We start from the raw sequence: 22,796 nt of genomic DNA, 5'->3' as shown, positions 1-22,796 counted from the left end.
AAGATACACATCAAGCTTTGGTATTCAATGAACATTAGAATCTTTCAAAATATTGGATACTAGAAAAATGCTTCATGGTGAAGCCAATTAAGTCCATTCCAAATCAGAAATACTTTATATGTTTCTTTAGAAGTTATTCTTTCAGCCTATACCAGCTTAATAGAAATGCCTGAGTGATTAAATTAAATCCTGTCAGTTGTTGCGATGGCATGAATCTGCAGATATTTCTTCAGTCAGCTTATCTTATATGCATTCTTTGCTATTGTTACAGAACATAACTTTCCTTTTAGGGACAGAATTTTGTAAGAGATTCTTAATGGTATTACTCAGAATAAATAGATGTCATGTGGGTGAATAATGTTTATAGTCTGTCAAACACTACCAAGAAATTTTTCTTAACCTAAATTTCCCGTAAGGGCAAAGAGAGGTGATTACATAAAAATGCAGGCTAAATTCTAAATTCATGGTTTATAAAATAAATTAGTTTCAAATATCTTTGTAACAGAAGGTAGTAGGAAGACGTAGAGGTCTTTATTAAAGTGTAGCATTATGCATGCCCGTGCCAGGTGTTCTGTTGTCTCTGTTTCATAGTGTCTGACATAGTGACTGACCACACAGATCAGGCCCAGCTTGGATAGGCTCAGCCACTCACCAGGGTTTGACTGTGTGAAACCGCCATGTGTGTTGGCCAAAAAATTGTGGAATGTCAGCCATTTCATATTGCTCAACCTAATAAGAGTGTGACTGTGGGCAAGTTATTTAATTTCTTTAGGGCTGAATATCCTCACTTACAACATGGAGAAAATAAAGTTTACTTCATAACGTCATTACAAGAACTAAATGTAATATGCACATAAAATAATATGCACCATGTTGAGCAGATAATAGCTATTTCAGTAGAAGGTAACTATTGTTATAGTAACCCTACTGTTACCATAGCAGTAGTGTAGAGGGTTGAGGAACACTGTTATCATGGACAAAATCAGTGTTAGAGAGAGTTCCCTTAGGAAACAACCTGAAGTACCCATATTTCCTTCTTCAGTTCAAGATACCCGAGTTTCTGGGTCTTCCTGAGAAGAGTATGGCTAAGTTCTCATTTGTTGACCCAGAAGAATTATTTCCCAGCTTTATGCATGGGTGTCTATTGAGGTTGCATGTATGGCTTTTATTTCAGTTTGAGGGGACTCAAGACATTGACAAGAAGGGATTTAACCTCAGTATCTTATTTTTGGTGGCTTAAAAAAATTCTGTCCTATCTCACATTCACTAGTTCTTTTATTTTCCAGATTCCCCTTAGGACTCTAGATGCACGGGGAGTGGCCAGATTAATACAGAGTGGCAAAAGAAGAACTTGGCAAAGGATTTGATCACACATTTCTCACCCTCACATCTCCTGACTGTTCCCCTAATCCTGGCCCCACTTCCCCCTTCATGGGCTCCCATCAGGAAACTCCTTGATATCATCTTCGATATGTACCTCATAAAGTTAAGAAATGGAATATTGATAACAACTTTTAACTTAATCTTCACATACCAGAAGGAGACAAATGTGCCCAGCACATAATACAAATTTTAGCTGCTTTAAAAATCGTTTTTACTGTAGCCCTCTCCTATCCCCTGAAGGAAACCAAAGTTGGGGGATTTATGTAATTTTCCCAAAATGTCAGTTAGGAAATGGGGAATTGGCTTTAGGACCCAAGTCTATTCTATCAAAGACTTGTTTGAATGACATTCCCTCCTATATTTACCCATAAAGCCTAGCATTTACTACTCTATATAATATTCACCTATGTACTTGTCTGCTTTTTTCCAAACTGAGGGCAACTTGAAGGTAGGGGATTTTGTTCCTCCTTTTAACTCCAACCCTAGCAAGTATTTTGTGAATAACTGAAAGAGTTTACTTTCCCCATATTCTTATCATTTGATACCTTGCAGGAACTTAGCAATGTTTCTGATTTTTGCTTTCTCCCTGGATATGGCTTTTGGCAACTCTTAGTTAAAATCTCAGCACCTCTCAGAGACCTTGTACTATGCCCTCATCCCTAGCCAGTGCTGTTGTCTCTCAGGTCATAGCTAAAACCAACCCCTTGACTGAGAAGCCCCAAATAATCTATTTGCTTGGTCTGGATTGTGGCCAGGAGTAAAAGGAGAAAAAAATAGAAAGAAAACACAAACAGTCTACTCTAGCAGAGAAATATCAATAGGCACAGAGAAATATTGTAGTAACTGACATAAGAGGTTATGCCTAAAAAGAACGAGTATAATGCTTGTTGCTTCAATGGAGCCATGAATGTCTTTTCAAAGGCTCTGCAGCATTTTACTCGAGAGGTGAGACAAGCATCAGCTTGGTTCAGGTTTGCACTGATGTTCGAAATTTGTAGTAGGAGATAGATTTATTTATTATTTAATTTATTTATTTAGATTTATTTCAGGTTTGAATCAATTCACCAAGTTTTGAAATAATTATATCCCTTTAAGCTTAAAGTTTATTAAGCTAGTGTAGCTCATTTTAGTTTTTGTTTTATGCTTCCACAGAGGTCCTTGGTTACTGTTGAGTGATCAGCCATGGTTGTTATGTTGGAGATGCTACGTTCGCATTTGCTGTCTCTCTTACTACCGCTCTGTAGGAAATCCAGGGACCAAACAGGTCTTTATTATGATTATCAGAACTGTTTACTCAAAAATGTTTATTGAGTGCCTTCTGTGGGCCAGGTATTGGAGGAGACATACAATAACCAAATAAATACATCGTAAGTCAAGAGGGTGATAATTGCTATAAAGGGAAAATAAAGCAGGGCAAGGTCAGAGGGTGCAAGGTAGTAGGCAACTCTAACTGCTTTATATCGGGGGGGAGATGTGAGATTTGACTTCTTCTGTTGAGTTAGCATTTGGGAAGAAACCAGAAGGAGGAGAGGAATTAAGCAATGTGGTCAACTGGAGGAAGAACATTCCAGGCTGAGAGAACAGCATGTGCAAAGGCCCTGGGGAAGAACACTTGATGTGATTGAGGAACAGCCATGAGAGTAGAGGGGAATGAGTCAGAGAGCAAGTGGCAGAAATCAGTGAACAGATGGAGCCCTGGTGAAAGACTTTTTCCCTTCGAATGGTGGAGGAGTGACATGACCTGCTCAACAGGGGAATGGAGAGAAAAGAAGTGGAAGCAGGAAGACCAGATTGGAGAATGCTGAGAAGAATCCAGTGTATCACAGAGAGTGGTGGCATAGGTTGAGGTAGGACCAGCAGAGGTGATGAGAAGTCATCAGGTTGTGGACACATTCTGAAAGTAATGCCATCAGTGTTGACTTCTGCACTGGAGAAGGACGTCAATGATGATTCCATATCCTTGGGGCTATTCGGTACGGTAGAATTGCTATTAACTGAGATGGAGGAACATTGTTTGAGGAGAAGCTTTCATGCTGAGTGGGGGCAGCAAGGAAAAAGAGCCAATGCATTTTTCATTTTAAAATTTAAACAAATCTAGCTGGCTTTAATTTTGGCATGGAGTCTTACATTAATCTGCTGAGATTTTCTTTTGGAAGACAAATCTTCTCTTTAAGGCAATGAGTATGACTTTTATTCATCATAACTTAGAGGGACAATAAATTGAAATTGGTCATGATAAAATATAAAATCTCTACAGTCAGTCTGTGTATACAACTGCCTCACCTCCTTAAATAACAAGGGTGATTTCGTGGTGTAAAGTCAGGGAGCATATGGTTAATGTAAATACTGAATGAGCTATCTGGGATTTTAAAATTCTGGGCTTAGATTTAATTAATGGGAAGTGTTTACTGAGGACCCAAGTACTAACTTGTGGATGATTTAGATCAGGGATTGAAGAGTGGCTTAGAAGCGTACTGAGAGAGGTCCTGGCTGCTGCGGTGGCTTGGAATATTTTGATGGTTTTCCTGTGACACATAGAGAAGAGATCATGCATGGATGACCAAGAAATCCCTGCTTCCCCTGCAGAGAGATGCTCACTAAGCATCAATGCTTATCTTTTCCTCTTCATGTGAGTAACTGGAAATTATTGAATTTGGATTTCCTTTTTAATCTATTGGCTTGAAGTCCACTTTCTTTAACAACGAAATTGTCCTCCTTATTCAATCAAAGCCACCAGAAACTTGAATCTGTCATAATGTTTAGTCAGAGTAGTTGGGAGGTAATAAAGCCCCCACAATTAATGTTCCCATAGGAAGTCGTCATAGTGACCTCCTCCAGCACACATGCTAATAAGGCTTCCTGTGTCCTTGTCTGTGTGGAACAAATGCCTCTTCATCAACCAAGCACCACCAAGGCTGAAATTAGGAAATAGAGCCCTAGGAATAACAGACTTCTATAAGGAGGTGAGACTCTCTGACCAGCAGCCTCAGCAGAGTAATCTTGTTTCTAAACATAGAAGCAATTTTAGGGCCTCTTTCAGGGCAGGGAGACAATTATTGCCAAAACAAATAAGGCAGTGTCTCTCTACCTCCGGCACTGAGTGAATTCCGTCTGAGTAAGGGCTGTAGTTGGAACAGCAGCACATCAGTTTGGCTGGACCGTCCTAGGCTAAGGACTTCTCTGGATTGTCTTTGAACAGTTTAAGTGTGTCCTCTTCATTGATGAATGAGCTAACTAAAGCAGATTGGGAGACACAGGAGGAGTGCTGTGAGCTTCACACCCATTTGCCTAACAACAAAAATGCACTGTATTCACTAGAGATGGAAGACTTTCTTCAAGAATGTTAATAACGTTGGAAACTTCAGGATATAATTTCTAAGTTGTCTCAAAATTCTGATTATGCCCTGAAATGATCACTTCTAATTTATCTGAGTGTCAGAGAAAGATGGATTATGTTGTCGCCAATTAAGTTAGAAGTCTATAAATTGAATAAATGCAGTTTCCACAAATAGCTTTGGTGAACTTCCAGACTGTTGCTCATTAATGATCACTTAAGGGCATTCTTTTGGACTCCATGCCATCTACCTGCATCGAAGTGTTCTTTTTTTTTTTTCTTTCCAGGATTCTGCCTTCCACTCCCATCCTATAATTTAACTCCAGGATCTTCTCTTTTATCTCCACTCATCCATAGTAACTTCCACATTGGAGTTTTAAGAAAATGAGAGGTCAATCTGGCTTCAAAATTCATTTATCTTCTTGACCCTTGCCTTTTCATCTTGACACTCTTCATCTCTGGACAGCCTCTGTTTTCTTTCCTTTCTACTTTTGCTTCTAGGCTTCAAAGCAAACCACAGTGATCTTTTCCACTTTTGTGTACATACTCAAGGTCCTAGACTCACCTCCACCCTCACATTTACCCACTGATTTCACTTTCTATTTTAATGAGAATGCGATCACTTCATGGGAATTCTCTCTACTTCATTCCTCCTGTCTTCTTAATTATTGTCTTCTTTTCTTTATGCTCTTTTTTTTTCTTCTTCCTTGGAACAAAGTAGAAATGCAGTAAACATTTGCTGAATGAATGAATTATTGCTTCTTGATCCCAGTCCCTCAAATGGTAGCACTATGCCCTGCTTCCTCTTGCCCTGTATGAAAACATAATTAATTTTATCTGTCTTAACAGTTTTCACTTTATAAAAGACATTTTTTTGATTATGCTCGTTGTAGAAGGGAAAAACACATTTTTTTAAATAAAATAAAAACTACTCCATACAGAGAAAAACACTGATAACATTTGAGTGTATTTACCTGTTAAAATGTTTTCATGCATTTTTTCAAACTAAATCACTCCTTTGTTTATTTAAAAACATTTCTTTAGGACGCTAATTTCTCTTACTTGTTGCAATGCTTCTTCAATGTGTCATTTAAAGCAAGTCACTTAATTTTGTAAATCTTAAATTCATGAATCTGTGAAACTAGTAGGACCCATTGTATTAGTCCGTTTTCATGCTGCTGATAAAGTCATACCCAAGACTGGGCAATTTACAAAGGAAAGAGACGTTTAATGGACTTACAGTTCCATGTGGCTGGGGAATCCTCACAATCATGTCAGAAGGCAAGGAGGAGCAATTCATTTCTAAAGTGGATGGCAGCAGGCAAAGAGAGATAACTTGTGCATGGGAACTCCTCTTTTTAAAACCATCAGATGTTGTGAGACTTATTCACCATCATGAGAACTGTAAGGGAAAGACCCACCCCCATAATTCAATCACCTCCCACTGGGATCGTCCCATGACATGTGGGAATTATAGGAGTTACAATTCAAGATGAGATTTGGGTGGGGACACAGAAAAACCATGTCACCCACTTATATAATTATAGTGTGGAGATTAAAGGTAAGAATTTAGTACATAGCCTGGCACATAGTAAATGAAAAACAAAAATTAACCTTTGTAATTTTTTTCTCTTCTCACTTTTAAACTTCTTTAAAATTTGTCTTCTTTCATTACCTCATCTTTATCCACCATTCATTATTTTTTCTTGAATAACCAAGAAAAAGGAAGAAAACACAAATTTTCAATATTAGGAATGAAAGGAATATAGTCACAGATCCTATAAGTGTAAAAAATATTAAAATATTATAAACAACCTCATGGCAACAAATTTGAGAGTGTAAATTAAATAGATAAATTCCTTTAAAATTTCAACTAACCAAAACTTACTGAAGAAGAAATAGAAAATGTGAGTAGTTCTGCATGTTTTGGAGATATTTGACTTACAATAAAAAAAAAATTTCACAAAGAAAACTTTGTATCCAGATTGTTTCAACACTGAATTCTATAGAAAATTTAAGAATAAATTAATACCAATTGTATACAAACTCTTTCAGAAGATAGAATAGTAAGTCACTTCCAACTCATGCTATAAAACCAAAACAACCCTAGTAATATACCTCACAAGTACTTTTTTTTTTTTTTTTTGAGATGAAGTCTCGCTCTGTCACTGAGGCTGGAGTGCAGTGATGCCATCTCGATTCACTGCAACCTCTGCCTCCCAGGTTCAAGTGATTCTCCTGCCTCAGCCTCCCGAGTAGCTGGGATTACAGGTGCATACCACCATGCCAGGTTATTTTTTTGTTTGTATTTTTAGTACAGATGGGGTTTCACCATGTTGGTCAGGCTGGTCTTGAACTCCTGACCTCATGATCCACCCACCTTGGCCTCCCAAAGTGCTGGGATTGGGTAGCATGAGCCACCATACCCAGACACAAATACATTTTTTAAAAAGGATGTTACAGACCAATATAGCCCATAAATATAGACCAAAAATACTCCAAAATATTATCAATTTAACCTAGCCAATGAAGTTTATCCTAGGAATGCAAGGTTGAGTCAATACTTGAAAATATATCTATATAATTGGACACATTGACAGAGTACAAAGCAAAAGCAAAAAATCACCTTAAAAGTGCAGAAAATGCATTTGAGAAAACTCAATAACCATTCATAATAAACAATCTAGAAAAGCTAGGAAAAGAAGACAACTTCTGCAATCTGAGTTTTTTAAAAAAGCATCTGTGAAAATCTACAGCTAACATCTTTCTCAATGGTATATGATTGAAAAATTTCTCCCTAACATTAGGAATGAGCTTAGTATATCCATTCACACAACTGCTATTCAATTTTATATTGGAGGATCAGGAGTTCAGGGAAGGGTAGTGTTACTAGGTGTTATTAGGGATATTTGAGGATGGCTAGGGTATTTTGGAACTATGAAGTATGCATAGGCAGAAGGAATGCAGGAAGAGTTCAACCAAAGGTTTAAGGGCAGAATTAAATATAGTTTAGTGGTAATAAATTGGAAAAATAGGTTAGGTATAGGTAAAAAGTAACTTCTTATTCTTATTATAATTTACATTAAATTTTGTTTATGGGCCTTGTATTAGTTTTCCTCTATGTTATATCACAAACCACAAATTTAGCAGCTTGAAACTACACACATTTATTATTGCACAATTTCTGTGGGTCCGGAGTCTATGTTATATCACAAATCACAAATTTAGCAGCTTGAAACCACACACATTTATTATTGCACAATTTCTGTGGGAGCAGGTTTCTGGGTCTTCTATGGGGTTCAATCAAGGTATAGCCCATGACTGGTTTCTCATCTGGAGGCTCGACTGGGGAAGAGCTCACTTCTAAGTTCAGTGAGGCTATTGGCAGAATTCAATTCCTTCTGGCTATGGGATTCATGGCATCTTGGTTTTTCAAAACCAGAAATGGAGGGAAAGAGATACTCTAAAATATCTGCTAGCAAGTTAGTCATATAATGTAACATAACCATAAATGTGACACTCCCTCATCTTTGCTATATTCTCTTGGATATAAGCAAGTCACAAGTTACCCACCCTCAAGAGGAGGGGATCATATAGGCATAAACACCAGGAAGCAGGCATCATGAGGGATAACTTAAAAGACTGTCCAGCACAAGCCTTCATTTCTGCTCATCAGTAGAAATCGTAGAGATGATCTGCAGTATTTTAATCTCTTCTGATTTAAACAATATTATTTGGGTGAACTATTCAGTCCAATTAGACTAATTTCCATCCATTCAGTCCAAGGAGAAAAATATCTGTCTGTTCACAGTTCCTTATCTGAGCTTTGTCTTGTTGTCAAAGTCGGTCTTAACCTTTTCTCTGTCTTATCACTAATTTGACAGGGTCCATGTGGGAATAATCCAAAAGTGACCAGAAAGGGAGAGAAGACAGGGATGAAGGTGAGGTGGGCAAAACATGTGCCTACAAGACCAGGTGCAGGTCAGAGAAACGACTAGAAAGCTCTTGATATTCAATTGGCTCCTTCACTGTAGATGATGTGTGATTTGAGTTCATTTAATTTGCTACATGAGATATTCCTAGAGCACCCAGATGGCCGCCACCTCACCATCCCACCTCTGTGGCTTCTGTGGTGGATGATCCTATATAGGCACAGTGGTGTACTGTTCAATGGGGGGGATCCATTCTACACCCCACAGACTATACTGGTGAGGTAACTTTACCCTGCAGTATTGCATTTTTGGGGAGTTGGGTGCTGTCAGGGCAGTTTATTCCTTCTACTACCTTCTATAGCCTTCTCTAGGCCCACAAGAGACCTAGGAATTACCACCATACCAAACACGGCACCCCAGGGAACCGAGGGTGAGCTGTACTCTCTGCCATCTTGCTATGCCACATGCTACCTCTATGAAATCTGGCAGTGCTGGGTAAGGTTGGCTGAGCAAAAGAAACAAGAAGCAGAGACTAGTTTCTTATATTCAGTGTCAGTCCCCAATATCCAGTGAGATTCTCTTAGCTATCCCCTTTCCATGTGGAACCTACTGAAGAGATGGAAGGGGCCATGCATATAATCGTTTTGTCTTTGTTTTGTGTTGTAACAACAGAATATAACAAACTGGGTAATTTATAAACAACAGAAGCGTATCTGCCTCATGGTTCTGGATGTTGGGAAATCCAAGATTGAGGATTTGGTATCTTGTGAGGGCCTTCTTCCTACATCATAACATGGTAAAAGGCATCACACGAAGAGAGAGCAAGAGAGGGTTGAACCTCCTTTTATAAAAAACCCATAATAACAAAACCACTCTCAAAATAACAAACCCACTCCTGTGATAACTACATTAATTCATTTATGAGGGCAGAGCTCTCATGACCTAATCACGTCTTAAAAGCTCCACCTCTCAACACCGTTGCACTGGGGATTAAGTTTTCAGCACATAAACTTTGGAGGATACATTCAAACCATAGCACCTTTCCTACCTTTTCAATTACTGTCATTCCTAAACTCTCTTCTATTTTAAATTCCTTGAGTCTACACTAATAACTTTCCTGGGAAGGGGAAAAGTGGGGTCTTTAGGTTTGTATTTCCTCAGCAACAGCTTTCATCTTCTACCTGCTGTTTCTTCATTAAATTTAGTAGTTTGCAAATTTGTGGTGTCTTAGATGTATGTCTAGGGTGTGAAGGCTGAAGAGTTAGAAGGGGGTTGAACTTATCTTGGAAACACTGGAGAAAGAGAAGCAGAACATCTGTATTTAATTATTGCCATAGCAAACATTCACACTACTTGGCATTTGAAAAAATAGACTTTTGGGGGAGAATGAAGAAGTGTGCCTAAGGGACGAAGCTGGTGCCGTAGATTGGACATGACAAAGGTGCCAGACTGGGGTTTGCCTTGAAAGTCTGGTGGAAAAATGGACGATGTGAATTACTTGGACTCTGCTGTTAGGGACAGTCCTGCCCATTACTATTTCCAATATTCTAAAAACTGTGATGGCATAGAAATGGAACTAAAATCATTTAAAAATTTTGAGTAGAAAGTCAAATTTTCAGACTGAAGTGAAAAGAAAGTTGAGACATAGAGGTTTAAGAGTCAATTGCCATCTTTGTTAGCCCTTTTTTCTTTACTTAAAAAATCATCTTAAAAAGAAAACACTTAGCCCTTTATCACAATTTTCTTCCATACTTTCCTCTTCTGGTTTATGGACTTCCTCATAGGAATTAGTAAAATTTGTAGGAAAAACTTTAATTTTATATGGGACCCATTTAATTGTGTACCTTAAATCCACTGGAGAGCTAGAATAAAGTTTCATCTTAAAAAAGTTCTTTCTGAAGATAATGGTAGGCTTCTGTTTATGGACCAACAATTTGGGGAATGTAGTGGTCACACGTATACAAATAAATGGCTCAAAAACGGTCCTCAATACATCATAACTATCACTTATTATTGAGTCTTGAATGACAAAATAATTAACAAAATATGTTTTATAGGCATTTATTTCATTTCAATAATGCTTTATCTAAAGGTCTGACATTTTGAATGATATAAAGGAAATGAAAATAATTGCCTTCTATTTTCAATTAACTATTACCATAACCAAACCATAAAAATGTTTATTTTTTTGAAACATGAATTTTGGTAACATCCTGTATGTCTCAATGTAGCCTATTGATTAAATAAATTATATAGGTATTTATATCAGATAAAGTATGTTGTCATAAAAATAAATCTGAAAAATAAGTGATATGTGAAAATACTTTTATGACGTCTTTAAAAAGTTTATAAACTTGTATGCATAGTGTAATTTAATACTTCAGAAAATTTTGAAAAATCTCTAGAAATATAAGGCAATATGTTAACATCAACTATTTTGTTGTGGTATTATGAATCATTTTTATTTTAGTTTTACTTTTATATATCTTTAAATATTTCTTACATAAATATGTACTTTAAAAATTAGTTTTTTTTTTTTTTTTTTTTTTTTTTTTTTTTTTTTTTTAAGAGACAGGGTCTTGTTATGTCGTCCAGGCTAGATTTGAACTCCTGGGTTCAAGTTTTCCTCCTGAGTCAGCCTAGTGATTAGTTGTGACTAAAGACATGCACCACTGTGCCCAGCAAAAATTGAGATTTTTTAAAAATTAAGTTTAAAAACATGTTTTTAACCCAAGGAAAAATGGTATAGTTGCTTCTGAATTCATGGTACTGACAATTAAATCATTCAAAACATGTTTTTCCTTCATAAGATCTTAAGGAACAATAAGCTCTTGTATTTATATAAGGTTGAATATTTTTTATCAAGTTTTTGAACCAGCATTCATTCAAGAACATTCAGATTTATGTAAAACTAATTTTTTTCTCTTGACAAAGATTAGTCTGTCTTGAATGACATTAAATGTCATCACTCCGGGTTCAAATTATTGTGCATTTGTTTTCTGTGGGCTTTATTTTGCCTAATCTTCAAACTGTAAATACACTTTAAAGGTTTATTAGAACTTTGTAACAAATTATTTCATTACCCTATTGAAGATACTGACGGTGGCTTTTATTTAATTTCAAGAACACAGCATTTGCTCCTCTTTTTAAATGGGAGAATGTGTTTATGATATTTAGAACTGTATGTTGACTGCATAGGCCTAGGCTTAGCAAGGTTTTTACATAGGCAATTTCAGCATGTTTCATATGGAGATTTAAAAAAATCTAAATTTTATGTGTAAAAAAGCATTCTACGGTACTGGTTTGAAGCAATAGATTTGAGTGTCACTAAAGTGGTGCAGTAATGCATTCCTGTAGCCAGTACCACTTGTGATTAAGGAGGATACTGAATATGAAGTTAAAAAATTACGTAAAATTATGGGTTAGCTACATCTTTAATATTTCTATAGTATTGTCACTTAATGTCAAGAGAAGGCCTAATGATGAAAACATAAAGTAATAGGCTTGGAATGGTGTCTGTATGGGGAGAGTACTAAAATTCGGAAAAATAAAAAATAGATGGAAATAAGGTTATAATAAAAAAGTAATTTAAATATATATGTACACATACATAGTAAATATATATGTACACATATATATAATAAATATATAATATGTATTTTGCCTCTCATATATATGTAGTATATATTTTATTCTATTTTCAACTACTTTCTTTAATAAATAGCTTTCCATGACATCTCACAGTTTTAAAACCCATAATTTTTAACGTTTGTATATATAATACCTCACTAGAAACAGAAATTGAGCTCCCTGTTGCTGGATATCCATAGTGCTTCAATTTTTAGGTAATTATAAATAATGCCATAATAAACATTTTCATACACACAGATTTGTATGTATTTTCTATTATTTATTTATAATACATTCTTAGAAATCGAATTATTGTGGGAGTTTGTATCTATATCACCAAAAAATATGCACTAATTTTAGTATGCCTTTATTGTTATCATTTTTTAATTTAACTCTTGGTCTTTTAGCACCTACAGATGCCTCATTCTTTAAGGTTTGTATGAATTCTTCATTTTATTGTAAATTCTCTTTTTCATTCAGCTGTAAATGTCTTGTGCAGTGTAACATGATTCTTACTGCATGTTGTAGGTATGCTATTTCAGACCACAAACTCAGGTACAACTTCCTTTTTCTATTTCATTTATTTATTTATTTATTTATTTATTTATTTATTTATTTGAGATGGAGTCTCTGTTGCCAGGCTGGAGTGCAATGGTGTGATCTCAGCTCGCTGCTACCTCTGCCTCCCGGATTAAAGTGATTCTCCTGCCTCAGCCTCCCAAGTAGCTGGTACTACAGGCGTGCACCACCACACCCAGCTAACTTTTGTATTTTTAGTAGAGACGGGATTTCACCGTGTTGGCCAGGATGGTCTTGATCTCTTGACCTCGTGATCCACCTGCCTCGGCCTCCCAAAGTGCTGGGATTACAGGCGTGAGCCACCGTGCCTGGCCTATTTTTCTGTAATACAACTTTACATTGCACTTATTTCACTTCATGGAAGAAATTAAATAATCATCAACTCAAGGTAAACTTTACTCCCCTCACTGGCACTTCCCTCAGTAAATTCAGAGTCTTGAGTTCAGTCTACCCTGGTCTCCAAGTTTATATCCATAGAGCAATGTCAAGTCTTCTACTCCAAATCACATCATGCCACCATTTTAATCCACTGCTTTTACCTTATAATAGAAAAGAATCAAAAATCCTGACAACTTGAGTCATGCCCTCCCTCTTGGCTTCACCTATAAAGTTAAGCACAGGTATCCTCTAGTGTCAGATATCTCAAACCTTATTTAAGATCATTCATCAGCATCTTACTGTATTATTTCTAACTGAACGTCTCATTATTTTCATCCAGGGATTTTACCTCTCCTAAGGCAAGGGAGAAACATCCAGCTTAGTAAACAATCTTTTAAGTCTCCAAGGTATCCATAAGGTCTAGAAACTTGGGCAACTCATGCATAATATTACCAAAGACATTTTCATTTTGTAAATATATCATTAATATTATCTTTATTTCCAGACATGTGGGTATGCATGACAAGACTTCAGCTTTTGAAGTTTAAAAGTCAAGAATCAACTTTCTTTTATCTACTGGGATCTCTCTGTTAAGCTACCAAAGTGAAATAATCTAGCCTTCTGGATTGGGGCGAGGTGGGTGGGGTGGGGGGATGAGAGAACACATTGGTTAACACTTCTCACTATTATTTTAGTATTCACAATCAATATTTATCTGTGTTCTTGAGAAATGGTCAGCAAACCACTTTCAAAATATTACTTTTCTATTGAACACACAGGATAGAAGAAGTGAATTAAGTCTAAGTGTTGACAAGAAATCTATAGATATTTAATTTTAGTTCTTGCTCTAATTCTATAGTTAGTCTGTTTTAAATATGACTTAGGTGCTTTTGTTTCTTTGGTGGCTAGAAGAGTGCCTGCCACCTAATACATGTTCAATAAATATTTGATAAAGAAATAAATGGTAGGACTGCCATTGTTGGGCCCTCTTAGACAGGCAGGGTCCCCTAGGCGAAGACAAATCTAAAGGCTATTTGCAGACATGATCTAGGTAAGCATAGCTGTAAAATTGCCCAGATTTATATTGCCCAGATTTATATTCCACAGAGCCAAGATCATGGCTAAGAAAATGATGGCAATAGTGAGATGGCAATAAAAATGTGAGACTGACCAGAAGGCAAAACACAACCCAATTTGGTTCAAAACAGGACTGTAAGTGGTAAGTACATGTATATCTTTTTTTGCGTGTTGAGGGCAGCTTAAAGGATCCAAGTCAGACCTGACCTGGTCTGTGTTTTCTGGAACGCTGTGTGCTATTTTTGTATCCTCTACAAATCTATGATTCTCTCAGATTTACCACATCCTTTCTGTTATGTCCCTGTAGCTCATCTGTCATTGATGAATAATGAAGGAACATTTGAATGAATCTCCTATAATTTCTCATACGTGCAGTAGTATCTGGAGCAAATGGAAAGAAATTAGTTAAGAAATGAAAATTATGGCATTTTTGAATTCTTTGACTCTTCAATTCTCAGTCAAGTGATAGTATATTCAATCTTTTTTTCTTTCTCCTGTAGTAAGTGATAAAAGTCATTTTCATTCCATATGTCAATTGTTCTAAGTAAAAACTACTGGGAAAGGTGATTTTTGAAGTTAGAAAAGTCTATTTGCTTTTATGCTAATATTGGTTAAATACTCCTTTCTCTGTTTTGCTTATTGTTTTATTAAGAATTGACTTAGAGAACTTCACTTTCATGGAAGTTTCACAAGCTTTGGCTCAGTCTATGAGTTGCATTCAATAACTTGAAAACATTCTGGTCTTTTTACTGAGACTCACAAAATTTATAAGTTAGGTCCCTACTCTCATTTCCTTGTCAACTCCTCTCTACTTAAATATGAAGATATTTTTACTTTAATACAGCAAGACCAATGTGGTCTGATCTAATATATACTATCTCTATTATTAAATACTCCAGAATTTATTTTGTGAAACAATCTTTTTTTCTTAAACTTGCGTTTGTATTAAATACATTTCTTTCTTTTGTTTCATGCTAACTGAATGATTCTTTCTAAAATATACATTAAAATCCTATTCAAAATACATGAGTTTTTAGAAGTTTTAATCACAATTACTATAAATCAGTACATGTATAGATTTAACCTATTCCAAGTCTGCCTCCCTTTTCAGAAAATACATGAAATATAATACGGAGGGTTTTCTACCCAAGTAAGAAGGTAGTCAACTTCAAGGAAAAGTGGAAAAGATAATCTCTAAATTTGCCAAGGGAATAATTTTTAAAAGTGCAAAAAAAGATACGTTTAGTGGTATTCTTGGAGAATCATCAGGCACATTTTTATTATGATTTCAGAAGTGACCTTTTTATAACTTGAAATTAGCTTATCAAGTAAACTTTCAAGTGAATATATTTAAATTAAAAACTGAACACACACATACACACTCACAGACACAGATACACACATACACAAATCAAAAATGAGTTCATTCTTCATCTCCTGTAGGCGTTGATGTAGATTGTGGTTGCAAAATCCAGTTATAAGAAGACTGCTGAATGTTATCAATATAGACACTATTCTAATGCTACCAGTGTTCACAAAAACATCTGTTGCAATAGCTGTTATGATTCTAATCAAATTCTGTACTTCTGTGACATTCCATGTGGTCAAAAATTTGCATATTTATTCTAGAAAAGAGTAATAAATTTCTTTCTAGAGCTGTGTTTCTGCCTATGGTACTTTATTTTTATTTTATTCTCTATGTATTATAGAGAAATGTTTAGATTTGAATGAGGGAGGTATTTGCATTTTAGCTTCTGTATTCTTCATTACTATGCTTGTTATGATCCTGATTTTCATACTTTCCATGTCTGCTTTCTGGTTTTAAAAACTCACATCTGTTTTTGGCACTGGCTTTTTGTCCTTCTTGATTAATTTAATTTTAACAATATCTGTGATTTCTCTTCCATCAGTAAATAGGCCTTGTCATTTCTCAGAGAGTCTCTTGTCTGATTCTGACCTTTGGCACTTGATATAGTTGTACCAAGTATTCTTACTGCCATCCTTATTGTTGCAAATAACAGAATTTCATTTGAAGTATATTTCATAATATTTTCTATGGGCTATTTACTCATTATTGAGTTTTCGCTTTTTTCATGATCTTTATGTCAACTTCATTCTAATTAATGAATATTAATCTAATTTAATATTTTTCATTTTCCTTTGTACTAGATTTTTTCATATGTCCTCATTTGTTTATTTTATTTAGAAATAAATTCAAAAATATTATTCTTGAATATAGTAACAAATGCAAGTAGCAAAATATGCATACACATGAGAAATGTGTTTTTTGCTCAGCTTATCTATTTATTATAAAAAGAATATGACCATGAGTTGGGGATAGAGCAAGAAGCAGTATTCGTTTTTAATATTTTAAGTCTAGAGATTTTCTTTGATATTCCTTTCTCATCCTTTTTCAGATTGGTTTCATTTTTATCAAAAGTAAAAATGGAACAGGTAATGACTAAGATTTGAAGACTCTAAAAGAACACAAATGTGGAGAACATGTGTTCCTTCTGTAGTAGAGAGCTGATTGTTGGGACTCCTGGGCGACTGATCCCTGAGCCAGGGCAGGCATAGTCCCATGATTGGAATAAAGGAAGAAACAAAGGGTCAAGACAGTCAGAAAGGGTTCATGTCTCCGTGGAGCCTGGCTGTGTGCAAGACAATCAAAGAAGAGGTCTGTATCTGATTTTTCATGGAGTCCCTTGTGCTACCTCATAGTATGAGACAAAAAAAATTTTTTCTTTAAATCCCTAAACAGAGAAGAAAAATTCACTGAGAGAGAAAACAACTTTAATGATAAATGAATTGACAATATTTCTGGAATTAATCTTCTTAATATTCTCAAAATTAGGTTCCAGCATTATATTTGGAGACTGCCAATGTATTTTTCAACAAAATATTTTATTGATCTATTGTGTATCAGACATTGTGACAGGAGTCTGCGAAGGTTTGCAATACTGTAATAAACCATAAAGGTGGATCCATGCTAAGAATTAAGAGAAAGAGAGGTAAGGGAGTGTTGCTTTATTCCTTGAAACCACAGTTTCTCCTGAAACATCAACAGAGTGCCTAACACATAAAAGGTGACAAACAAGTAATTATTAAATTAAACTGCTGCAGTTAAAATGGTTTTTATCCAAAAGACAGGGAATAACAAATGCTGGCAAGGACGTGGAGTAAAGGAAACCCTTGTACACTGTTGGTGGGAATGTAAATTAGTACAACTACTTTGGAGAACAGTTTGGAGGTTCCTCAAAAAATTACAACTAGAGCTATTATATGATCCAGCAATCCCACTGTTATGTATATATCCAAAAGAAGAAAATCAGTGTATCGAAGAGGTATCTGTGGTCTCATGTTTATTGCAACACTGTTCACAATAGTTAAGACATAGAATCACTCTAAGTGCCCATCAGCAGATCAATGGCTAAATAAAATATGTTATATATAAATATATATTCAAAATATGTTGAAGATGTGATAAATTATGTGTGTATAAACACATACAAACACACACACCCACACAAGGGAGTACCCTTCAGCCACAAAATGAATGAAATTCTGTCATTTGCAACAACATGGATGGCAGTAAAGGACATTATATTAAATGAAATAAGTCAGGTGCAGAAAGATAAATTTCACAGGTTCTCCCTCCTAAGTGGGAGTTTAAAAATAATTGAACTCCTAGAGAGAGAAAGTAGAACAATAGTCACTAGAGGCTAGGAAGGATAGTGGGGAACAGGGGATAAAGAGGGGACAGTTAATGGATATAAAAGTACAGTTAGATAGAAGGAATAAGATCTAGTAGTCAGTAGCACAATAGGGTAACTATAGTTAAGAATAATTTATTGTATATTTTCAAATAACTACAACAGTGGAATTGGAATGTCCCTAATACAAAGAAATAATAAATGCTTGAGGTGATGAATATCCTAATTACCTTGATTTGATCATTACACATTGTATGTTTGTATCAAAGTATGACATGTACCCCATATATACATACAATTATATTGTATGTGTAAAAATTTAAAATAAAAGAATTTAAAAATCCATAAATTAATCGTTGCATATTTTATCAGAAAACATTATTTAGAGGATCTGTCTCTTTCTCTCTGTCTCCAAACTTTCTTTTTGGAAAGTTTAACAGTGTTTCCTAGTGCCCTTAAGGCCTCAGAATTTTTCCCTCTGGCTTCTGTTGAATAAGAGTTTACCGTGTCCCTGATTTGGACACTTGTAAGATCTGGATATGGAAGAGCCTCCTCAGGTGAGTGTACAGTCCTCTTTGACTTAGGTTTGAAGGCTTTTTGGATTTGTAGTTTTATACTCCCTTAAATCATTTTTTAAGAGTATGTAGGTTAACTTTACATTTTATTCTTATTTATTCATTTTAAATGCATTGAATAAATGTTTATTTGGTACTGCCTATGAGCCAGATTCTGCAAGATTCTGGGGAAACAACGATGAGAATAACACCAACATTGTCCCTTGCTGCATGCCAGGGAACTTACAAGCTAGTCAAGGAGAAGATGTGATTCAAATGATTGAAGGAGACCTTGAATCAGGAGCGTTCCTATTTTCTTCACTGTTATATTCTCAGTGCGTAGGAGGGTATTGAGCAGCCAAATAATTGCTATAAGTCCATGTTTACTGAATGAAAAAAGGAATAGGATAGGATTTTGTTAGAACACATTAGAAAAGAAAGAAGAGGAAGAACAGGAGGAAGAAAAAGAAAGAAGAGGAACAGGAGAAGGAACAGAAGAAAACGACTTGGCCTAGAAGGTTTTTATTTGTTTTGTTTTTCCTGATGATTTGCAAAAGACTTTCTTGAACAAGTGACACTTGAGCTGAGATCTGAACGACTGACAGGGGATTGTGGAGGTAGGGGAAAAGAGTGCTCCAAACAGAGGGAATAGTATGTTCAAAGGCCCTGTGGTTGGAAAGGGCCTCCAACGGAATGGTGGTTGCTATGGTGAGGCTGCAGGGAGTTGGATGAAAAGGTGCTTAATGTGGCTCTAGAGATTGCCAGCCATGTCAGACCTTACTGGCTGTACGTTGGAATTTGTTTGTATCCTGAAAGCAATGAAAGCAGTGAAAACAATAGAAGACTCTATTTCTTTGAACAGTTCAACAGTCTGGTTGCCAGTTATTGGGTCTGGTATATTACGTAATTCATATTTACTAATTTAGTCATATTTACTAAAGAATGTGAGGACTATTACACAGTTGTGAACCCTTCAAGCCAGAAAATTTTCTCAATTGTTAAATATTTGAAAACAGATTGTAATAAAAGTAAAAGACATTGTCATAAAGGCAAGTGAAATATTGTCATAAAAGACAGTGGAATCTAAATGCTTTTACTATTCACATAGTTTGCCTTTCGGACTACTTTAAACAGTATTTATTAGCACCAAATAGAAAAGCATAAGAAGCCCGATTTTCTCTGTTCTCATATATTTTCAAATTATCATATATATTACACGTAAAAGAACTCATCTATAATGATAGGTGTATGTTTTTCAAATGCTACAAATTTTAGAAGATAATTGCACTTTTCAGATCCCATCGCTTGCTTCAGCAACATTCCAATGGCCCCAGAGAAAACATGGTCAGTACTACCGGTGACTGCTGCCTTCAGTTACAGTTCCCAAATGTCTGGCAAATATCCACAACTCCCCTTCTTCCCTCCAGGCAGTCACTGCTGAATCGAAAAGCCCTCTATTGCTTCACTCTTCAGCACACTGGAACGCCCCTATGTCCCACTCATAAAACAGTCAGAGCGGTGCACTCCTCTTTCTCTTTCTGCTTTTCCTGCTTATCTATAGGCTCCTGGAGGACAGAGATGCCCGGACCTCTGTCCTGTCATTTAACTCTGTGATTTGGAGCAAGTTGTAAAGCCTCTTTTAGCCTCTGTTTCATTGTCTGTAAAATAATAACAAAAATACTTCTGTAGAGCATGCATATGCCAGCAATTGTATCTGTTCCTCACAACATTCCTCCGAGGGAGGCACTGATATCATTTCCATTTCAGAGATGGAAAAATCTGACACAGTGAGAGGTGATTTAATCTGCCCAAGGCTAAATAGCTAGTAAGTGGTAGTTGAAAGCATGGTAGCTGGCACTAAGGCTACACTATTAGCTTCTCCGCTGTGCAGGTATTACTATCATATGATCAAAGAACCCTTCCTTTGACTCGATTTTTTTTTTTTTTTTTTTGAGATGGAGTCTCACCCTGTTGCCCAGGCTGGAGTACAGTGGCTCACTCTCAGCTCACTGCAACCTCCTCCTTCCAGGTTTAAATGATTCTCCTGCCTCAGCCTCCAGAGTAGCTGGCGTTACAGGCATGTGCCACCATGCTAGGCTAATTTTGTGTTTTTAGTAGAGAGAGAGTTTTTCACCATGTTGGCCAGGCTGGTCTCAAACTCCTGACCTCTTAATCCCCTTGCCTCAGTCTCCCAAAGTGCTGGGATTACAGGCATGAGCCACCGTACCCAGACTTTACTGGATTTTTATGAGATTATTTTTGTGAAAAGGTTCACACAATGCCACGCACAAAATCAACTCTCAATAAAAATTTATATTAATTTTCAACTAAATTTAATTTTTCCTATTTTCAGAAGAAGAGACAGAGAATTTATAAAAAGTTTTTCTTCTGCTCTGTGCCTTTTATTCTTTTTTTAGTATTTTAACCTTAATACAATTAAATAAATGAAAAGCTATAAGCAAAATTATTGTGTTGTATTTTGTTTTGTTTTTCTTCAGAGCCTCACACTATTTCTATGACTGAAAACTACATTCTGTGTAAATGTAAGTTTCCTTCTGAATGCATTACAAGTGGAACTGACTTTTCCAATTACCTACTCAATTGACCTGGTACAAAGAAGGTTAAAGTTCCCACCTAATATATGATCATTAAACCTTTTCATGTAGCTTTTCGGACAAGGCAGTCTGGGAAAATTCAGAGACAACATCGTTTTTGGTGCCAGACTGATAAAGCATTTAGCATTTGTCAGTTTTAGGAGAAAGAGACATGTTGATATATTAATTAGACATAATCCCTCTCTTTGGACAAAATGGATTCGTTCTGTTTTTTTTTTTTAGTCTGGTAATTAAAGGTACATGTAAGCTCAGATAATCTAAAAAACCTTCTAAATAATACTAGAGCTTGGAAATAATATATATCTTATGTATACACACACACACACACATATATTTGGGAAACTCGCACAATATTTTGCACCATCACATTGTTAATTTCACGACTGATAATTTCACCAAGGATGATTTCCAATGCCTAGTACCAGTTAAGGTAAATTAAGAAAAGAAGTTTTTGAAAAAAAACATCACTTACCTAGAAATCAACTTCTTAGCTGCCACACGCCTCTTCGACTTTGTAAACTTTTTTTTTTTTTTTTTGCCAATTTCCGAAATGTTGCAAAAACAAACAGTGGTAAATCCAATAATTGTTCTGCAAGATTTGGGTCTTAGTTGAAATCAATCATGTCGGCCATTTATCTCCTCTTTTTCCTTCCCTCCCCCACCACCAGACTGGTGTGGGCTGGTGACATGAATGGCGTTCAGCCACATGTGTTTCAGTTTGGGGATCCTTAACCATAATTGATGAAAGACTGTTTTCTTTTCCTTTAAGACAGATAAACAGCATGCTTTAGGAACTGTGGATCACATCAGTTTATGTGAAAAGAACTTTAATTTCCATATTTTAAATATTTTACAAGTCTTAAAAACATTGAGTTCTATGCGTAAGTATTCAGAGATAGCAAATGTCAGTATTTCATAGTTCAGAAAAAGACTGATCCATTTTTGTCAGTTTAGAGACTTACCTATTGTAAACATAACATATATGCTTTATAGTGTATTATATTATTATGTAAGACTAAAATGCTTAGGAAACCTGCATTTGTGTTAACTTACACTTCGGTGTAAATCAAACTAGATTTGGTTTCTTAATTTATTTCCCTTGATAGAAGTAAAAAAGAAATTTTTGTTTGTGTCCCAGGATTTTGCTGCAGAGTATCTGATTTGAGTGTACATAGATGGTGGAAATTTAGGTTTAATTTCAGCAATTCAAAGTAGTTGTTGTTAATATCTCTGTCTCTCTGTTTGTCTCTCCCTCTCTCTTCATCTATCTGTCAGAGAAGAAAACTGAGGCATAGAACATTTGGGAATGCATCTAAGACTACACATCTAGAATAGCAGAGGAGGGTTAAAACCCAAATTTCCTATCTTTGATTAACACTGTTTTAATTGTAAAATAATTACATATTTATTTAATTATAATTAACTTAATAATTTGAACTTGTGAACAAAGTACAGATTATGGCATTTCCTTATGTTTAAAGTCTTCATTTAAAACACATATTGGTGCCTTTGTTGGTTACATTAGGTAGCGACATTCACATGGTAATTAGATGTAGTATTTAATTACATCACAGAACGTATCATTATTTCTCTTCATTTTG

The sequence above is a fragment of the Macaca thibetana genome, chromosome 5 (genome assembly GCF_024542745.1).
Source record: "Macaca thibetana thibetana isolate TM-01 chromosome 5, ASM2454274v1, whole genome shotgun sequence".
In the NCBI taxonomy this organism is placed as follows: domain Eukaryota; kingdom Metazoa; phylum Chordata; class Mammalia; order Primates; family Cercopithecidae; genus Macaca; species Macaca thibetana.
This window is presented reverse-complemented; position numbering follows the sequence as displayed.